Raw genomic sequence first — 7,882 nt, 5'->3', positions numbered from 1 at the left:
AACGGACGAAAACCCTATTTTTTATCAGCTCCAGTTTGCCCGTAAGAGATTCTTGAAAACCAGCTTGCATGTGAACTTAAGTTTGTTTAAAATAAGACTTTCCTAATTTGAGGAAACGTTGAAAGTGGGTATATTTCTAGACCAAATTCCTATGGTTTTACTTGCTCGAAATTATTAAATTTTCAATTTTTATCTTCAGTGAATTTACAAATGCATAAGGTGCGATTGGTTTCAAAAATCTCGTTTCAATAGCCTCCACTGAGCCAAAGGATGACAATTTCTCGAATAAAGTTTCTCTAGCCCGATTTGCGTAAAGCGTTCAACAATTTGGCCATCAATTTTTGGGCCATTTTTTCAATCCAGTTTGCCTGGAGGCTTGTAGTTTGACTAGCTAGAAACCATTTTAACTATTAACTCCTATAAATCCAGTTCGAAAAAATTGAAGTTTGTGGAAAAAGCTGATTTGAGGAGATTTTAAATCACACCTATCAAACCCGGAATGTAAAGCGGAACCGGACAAATCCATCCGGACATTAAATACGATACAAAGCTTCCGGCCGACGAAATAGCACAGTCGAGCTGCTTAAGAGATATTGCGACTTGACGTAATTAAGTTAAGCCCGGATTTTATCCTGAAGGGCGATAAGGCAGGAATTCCAGGTGATATAATGAAGAGCCAATATTTGTCCGGGGCTGAAAACAATTAAATGTTATTAAAATTCTCGCAATTCCAGGCTGGATATTCGCAGAAGCTGCACGATTTAGTCGCGGAATGCCGAACACGCTGAGAGGATTGCAAATTAAGATGATTCTTAGCCGAAATTCGAAGCTATCTGGTTGAGCCAACTTCAATTTTAATGTGTTTATTCTCTGCCACTCGATCTCGGTTCAGATTAAATCCTGTCGCCATTACTAGCCAAAATCTTGTGGAACTTTTACGAGCGCCCATTTCGTCTTTCGCGACAAAGACACAAACTTTTGTCTAGCCATTATGGGCCACTTCAACAATAAGTTTCCACGGAAAAAAGGCCCCAGACCTTTACGATGCATGAATAACGCAAACCCCTTATGAAAATATGCGGTTTTACGACTGCTGTTGCGAGTTATCAGGGCAAACGGCTGGCAGTTTCCACGAAAAATCGATATATTACATAAATGCTGATTGCTGTACTAGAATCAGGGCTTTTCAATCAAAGCATTTTCTCATTTTGCTAAAAGACTCCGCAGGAACATGCAATTTGATTAAATGGTCCATTAGCTAGACCAATAATCGCAAAAATGTGTACAATTAGCTGTAAAATGTATTTAATTTTCCTGGTGTAGGTTTGGATTTCACATCATTTGGCAGCAGTTGGAGTGGAGTTTTTCTTGTCGTTTAAAGTAGAGTTGTTTCTGGTTTATTTTGCAACTCAAAACTGTGCTAAAACCCTTTAGCGCGCCACTGGATTGGGAGTCACTGCACAAAGTTTTTCTTATGTCAAGCCAGTGTCACGCCCGAAGCCCTCAGCACAGCATCCAAATCAAGCTTAATGCCGAAGTTGTGTTTGACCCTTCAAGCACGCCACTGGTAAGGAATCCTCAAGTGTCCTGAGTTTGTTATATGTTGAAGTTTCATTTTTAAGACTTAAGCAATTTTAATCAGAAGCAACATATAGCCGGTGAAGTAGGAAATAGCACTTTCTTGAGTTTTTTTGCAGAATTGAGCGTGAAAATGGCAGGTTAATTTTACAATCCGCACAAGTTTCAGTTAGATCTGTACGCAAAGTTTCTTGAGTTTGTGTGATACAGACAATAATTCAAACAAATTGGAGGTTTCAAGACAGCAAAGACCTAAAAGAGTCTGATGTTTCCCAATTATAAGTTTGTATGAACTTTAAATCTGATGATGGCGCTGTTGTCTCGCCGAAACGTTATGAAATAAACGATATACAAATTTTTATTTCACACTTTGACTGAAACCCAGGATGGAAAAGAATATAATATTAATTGTTGCCAACAATTTGTTGACATTTCCAAAAATATAGGTACTACTCAAAAATAATTCATAACTGAACAAGGTACGACACACATTTCTCTTAAAAAAAAATTATTTTCTTTAAGGCAAAATGTTAAGACGTCTGAATATGTTTGTGCGCTTTTAAGCGGTGTGTGAAAAACGCTTTGATCTATTGTTAATAGCACTATTTGACACTTAAACTTAAATAAAACTAAAAATTAATGTGGAAATAAAACTAACTAACGATGAACTAAAAATGAATACTTTAGCAAAATGTGATTTAGGCAAAAAACCTTTGAAAAAATGCTGGAAGTATCACTCAAACTTTAAATGATGATTCAAATAATTTCAAGAGTAGAAAGATATTTTTTTTGTGACAATTTGTTTCGAAAGTTGAAAATGTTTAAGTCTGCATCAAAATAAATAATAGGAGCACCTGGTTTAAATTGAAACTGAAAGAGCCTGCGTAGGCTCAAGGTGATCAATTATCGAAGAAACAACCCGTGCAATGCCATAAAAAGTGACCTAAAATTAAAAATGCGTCGATCCAAAAGTCGCATATCCATTCAAACAATTTTCCAAAATTCCAACTTTCAATAACCAACAAAATCAAGTTTTAAAATGCGCAAGAAAATGAATAGCAAAGGCAAAGCAAAAGTCCACAAAATCTCGCATATAAAAATATATTGCAACAAATGATTTCAACATCCACAGCATTGATCATTGAGCATCTTGCTCAATGAAAGACATGCATTTCTCAGAATTTTGCCATTTTGAAATTTAATTTAGCCTTCAAATTGTGAGAAAAACGATAAAAATGTGACGAAGAGATGAAAAACTAAATTTCTTAAAACATATTCCGAAGTAATGGAAGTCTCCTAAACCAATCCTACTAACAGCCCTTTAAAGAATTGTAGCAGTTAAAAAAAATATAATTCAAATCTTATTCTTTAGTCAGCGAGGCAACACTGATTAAAATGGACCTCGTAGGAACAAAAACAAAAATGTAAACGACAGGAAAAGTGTACTTACAAAAACAGACGAACATATATGGAAATAAAATAAGTGAAATAATCCTCAACGTAAGGATTAATTGGATCATTTCAGTCTGATCCACATTTTCAAACATTTCGAAATGCTAATCTTTAACCCCTAAAAATTGTTCATGACCGAGCAAGGTACGACACACATTTTTCTGAATTTTTATTATTTTAATCAGAATGTTTAAGAAACTGAAAGTGTCGGAAACCATCACGTTGTAACTTACAAACGCTTTGGTAAGTGGTAAGTGGAAGTACCTGAAGGAAAAAACGACAAACGACAACAAACTTCAAGAAAATGGTAAAAAACGGCCTTGTAAAAAATGCTTCAAAAGTCGGCTAAAGTTAATAGTGTGTTGAAAAGTTTATTTTTATGCCAAAAAACATATCTGTCGTCCTCGAAGATCTTCGCTCAACTTTTACTCGTAAAAAACTCGCTTGTGCTTCTGGTCGCTCAAAACTCCAAAAATGAAAAAAACATCTTGAACGCCACAGGATCAAGTTTGATTACTGGCAGTAGGCCTGGGTAACACTGTATTGAGTTACGCGTTTGAGCTGTTGCCGCTCTGATAATGAGTTGCAACTCAATTATCAAAGTGGAGCTAAAAAACGTTTGCCTGCCACGGAACTGAGTTACTGCGCCGGAGCGTTGGGTTGGCGCAGCGAGCCATTTGCACAAGCACAGCACTGCGCCACCTCCCAAAAATTCACTGAATTTTCAAGTTCTACAACTTCATCATCAGCACATTTCCAGTTTTCTTCTAAATGAAGTTCCTTGGCCTAGATAGATGTTGAAGTTGTTCCAAGCCTTTTGTGTACGGCATTGGAAAGAAAGCAGCAAATTTTCCATAAAACAGCAAATAGAAATTCCTTGAGTTTCTACCAATTTCGAAACTAAAATTCGCTACACAACTTTATCATTAGCACAGTTCTGTGTAGATCTGGGGACTGGGGAACTCAGTGAATTTCTAGGAGTTGGCGCAGTTCTGTGCTAACTCACCGCACCGGCGCAGGAACTCAGTTTCACTGCTGGGAAAACGCTTCTGCTCAAATTATGAGTTAAAAAATCAGTTGATAATTTTTTTAGTAATTGGGACAAGGAAGAGGGAAATGATAAAACAATACTCATTACAAAATTTAATAACCTTTTTTCCAGATTATAACTTTATAACTCATCAACTCAGAAGCGCGACTCAACATGTTGTTACCTTTTCTATACAAACTTTCTTGGTTTTAATTGTGTTTAGGTTGTGCTTGAAAGTGTTTCGTGTGCGATACTGAACAAATAGTAGGAAACTTTACGTCAATCACAAAAGAGAGCTTCTTGAGTTTCTAACAGTTTACCAACTGAATGGAGCGGCCCAAATTTTTCATCGGCACAGTTTTATAAATTTTTTTAACTGAACTTTCTTGATTTTTACGGACGTTTAGGTTGTGCAAAACCTATGCTATGCGACACTCAAAAGAACGCCGCAAAATTGTCGGTCAAACTGAAAATAAAATTGTACTGAGTTTCTACCAGTGTCGCGCCTAAAAGACGCGGCACAACTTCATAATCAGCGCGGTGTTCTTTATTTTTGCCGTCATCAGCAAAGTCCTATTTTTTAAGTGAATGTTGTGCCGAGCCATTTGGGTACAACACTGAAACGGAAGCAAAAACTGACCCATTTTATATGTTTTCCAGTGCCTTCGTTGAAATGCGAGGCCCAACTTCATAAGCAAAACAAACCTTTTGGATCCGACACCGGAAAGCAAGCAAAAATTTGAATTTTCATTTGCTCCAACCAGTATTGTTCTTGAAAATCGCTCATTCATTCATAACCACTCAAGTTAAGAATACGTCTGTGATTGATATGGAGGTTGGGCCAAACCCTCGAGTGCGAGACTGCAAAGAAAATAATCACTGTTTGGTCAAAAATAAATAGAATCTAGTTCATGAGTTTCTACCAGTGTCGTACCTACAACTCTACCCTCAATTGGCTCCTTAAGCTGAGTCTCTTGATAAGTCGTTAAGCTAAGAGATTATTCCAAGTTGTTTGCTACGACTTTGGAAGCAACCAGCAGGGTACCAAACAGAAAAGAATACTTGTCTGTGTCTCAGCCAGTGGCGTAACTCAACAAGTTCATAGCAGGCACAATTTGCAATTTAGTTACAATTTAATTAACTTTATAGTGAGGTCAGCAGGAAACTCATTCTGAAAAGGATTGAGGCAAGAAGGTAACTTTTTTTTAGTGCTGTTTCTGGAGAACTAAACTCACACTCCAGAACAGAGCTTTTTTGACTCAATTATATGGAGTTGAGTTAAATGAAATTGGCTTGCGAATCGTCTAGCTTTTATCTTGCGTATTTTTCAATCGAAGCTATGAAAACCTATGTTTTGCAAACAAATCAGCCCTTGTCTTTGGAGTTTTTTCAGCTTTTCATCTTAATTTTATAAACATGCATTGTTGCCACCAGATGGTCAAATGTACTGATTTCAACTCAAAATGCATAATATCTACATTTCAAATTCTCTTATTATACTCGGAAAGTCCACGAAATGCAGCGTTGTTTCCAATAATCAAGAAGTTGAATGGATAAACTAGGCTTGAATCTAGAACAGTTTTTTTTTTAGTTTATTTGCTGCAATCAACAATCTGCTAATGTTACATTAGAGCATTAAGAAGATTTTTTTACGATAGTCACATTCACTAGTCGACCCAGCAGCCGTTCTGTGTTGCGCTCGTAGATTTTAATAGATTGTATTTAAATGAATCTTTCCGGTCGATCGGTAAGGCTTTATTGGGTCATCGTATTGGCATGTTATCTAATAGGTGAGTAGCAAGTGGGTTTGGATGTCTTCCAATTCTGGTGTGGTATCTTGTTGATTTTTGGATTATTTCACCGGGAATGGTAGAGACTTTCAGATCGTTGTGGATGGTGTTATTATTTACATACCATGGCGCGTTGACTATTTGTCTTAACGTTTTGGACTGATATATCTGCAGTATTTCGATATTACTGGTGCTAGCTGTTCCCCATAGTTCTATATCATAGCTCCATATTGGGTTTAGTACCGTTTTGTATAATAAGATCTTGTTTTCAACACTAAGCTTGGACCTTCTACCTATCAACCAATGCATCTTCCTTGTTTTTATTTCCAATTTTTTTCCTTTCTTCTGGATATGTATCTTCCCGGTGAGTCTTCTATCCAAGTGCATCCCCAAATATCTTGTATGATTGGCAGTTGAGATGAGGGGGGAGAGGGGTGTTGTTGATTTTTATAGGAGGACATGATCCTCTTCTTAAAACGTATAGCACCTGCGTGCACTTTTCCTCGTTGATATTAATTTTCCATTTGGCCATCCATTTCTCAACTTCGTTAACATGTCCTTGGAGTGTCTCAGCTGCGCTGTTTAAATCGCTATCTGAACTCAATAGTACTGTGTGGTCCGCAAATGTAGCTGTCAGAATGTTATCATTTTGTGGTAGATCCGATGTAAAAATTGTGTATAGGAAAGGTCCCAGTACAGATCCCTGAGGAACTGCCGAGAAAGCTGCTAAAGAGGTTTGAGTAATTCTCATTTACTTTTACTTGAGCAATTTTGTTACCGAGATAAGATTGGACTAATAGATAAAACTGCGGAAACCATTTTTTTGTTTTGTACAAGAGGCCTTTGTGCCAGACCTCCTCAAAAGCTTGTCTGATGTCCAGACATACAGTTGGACAGTATGCTTTTTCCTCGAAGATGCTCTTATTTTGTTAGTGACTCTATGGATATGCTCAATTGTCGTGTGACCGCATCTGAATCCAAATTGGTGGTCCGGAATTAGTTTGAGGAAATTTTCACGTTCTTGTAATCGTGCTAGGAGGACTTTTTCAAAAACTTTTGAGAGCAGTGGTAGTAGGCTTATTGGTCTGTACGATTCAGGTTTAGTGCTGTCTTTTCTTGGTTTTAGTAACATTAATATGTTGGGTGCTTTCCATTGGTTTGGTATGCAGGTTGTTCTAAAAATCGAATTGAATATTTGATTGATGCAGATTATTGCCTTCCAATTTAAATTTTTCAGAATTTCTGCTGTGATTAAGTCATCGCCTGGTGCTTTCTTGGTTTTTAGGGACATGATTATGTTTTTTACTTCCCCTGAGCTTGACGGTTTTAACGGTTTATCCATTGGTAGTAGGGAACGCAAGAATGTGTTAAAATGTCCTCCCACTCATCATTTGTGTCATTTTGTTCAGATTCATAGATTTTTGCGAGGTGGCAGGCAAGTAACTCGGCTTTCTCTCCATCACTTCTCGCCCATCCTTGTGTAGTTTTAATCGGAGGTATTTGAATTTGCAGTCTGTTTAATTTTTTGGTAACTTTCCATAGGGAGTAGGTGTAATTTGGTCCCGGTGAAAGGTTGGTGAGAAAATCTTGAAATTCTTTATTTTTGAATTCTTTGAGTGTGCGCTTTAATTGCCTTGAGATTGCGTTAAGCTTTGCTTTATCTTAGGGTATTCTGTTGGTTTGCCATTCTTTCCTATTTTTTTCTTTTTTCTCGAATTAGTTTCATGATTCCGCTTGGATACAAATACTGATTATTGGTGTTCAGGTCTGGAGTAGCCTTAGTTGCTGATTCTAGTATATGTCTGTTTAATACTTCGATTGCAGATTCAATATCTTCTTGGTCTTTAAGCTTCATATTGAGGCTAATTTTGTGTTCCAGATGTCGTCTAAACGATGCCCAGTCGGTTTGTGAGTTATATAACCGAGGTAGATTTTGTTTAAATAGCAGCCTACTGCGCTAATGAATAACTCCATTGCAGAATGGTCCGACGACAATTCGTAGTTAGGTTTTGTGTGGCAGTAGGCACTATTC

The 7,882-nt window shown here is 37.1% G+C and overlaps 1 long non-coding RNA gene across 1 annotated transcript; it reads left to right on the top strand.

Annotated features, from left to right (window-relative positions):
• Positions 1-1,471: 1,471 nt before the first annotated feature.
• LOC125502815 lies at positions 1,472-4,972 on the top strand. Its single transcript, XR_007280554.1, has 2 exons — positions 1,472-1,567; positions 4,721-4,972. It is a non-coding gene; the product is annotated as an uncharacterized LOC125502815 (long non-coding RNA).
• Positions 4,973-7,882: the final 2,910 nt, after the last annotated feature.

This window comes from Dendroctonus ponderosae, unplaced genomic scaffold (assembly GCF_020466585.1).
Source record: "Dendroctonus ponderosae isolate FM_Combo_2020 unplaced genomic scaffold, Dpon_F_20191213v2 Dpon_F_20191213_10, whole genome shotgun sequence".
Classification (NCBI taxonomy): Eukaryota; Metazoa; Arthropoda; class Insecta; order Coleoptera; family Curculionidae; genus Dendroctonus; species Dendroctonus ponderosae.
Note: the sequence above shows the minus strand (reverse complement) of the source record. Positions and strands in the feature narration are given on the sequence as shown.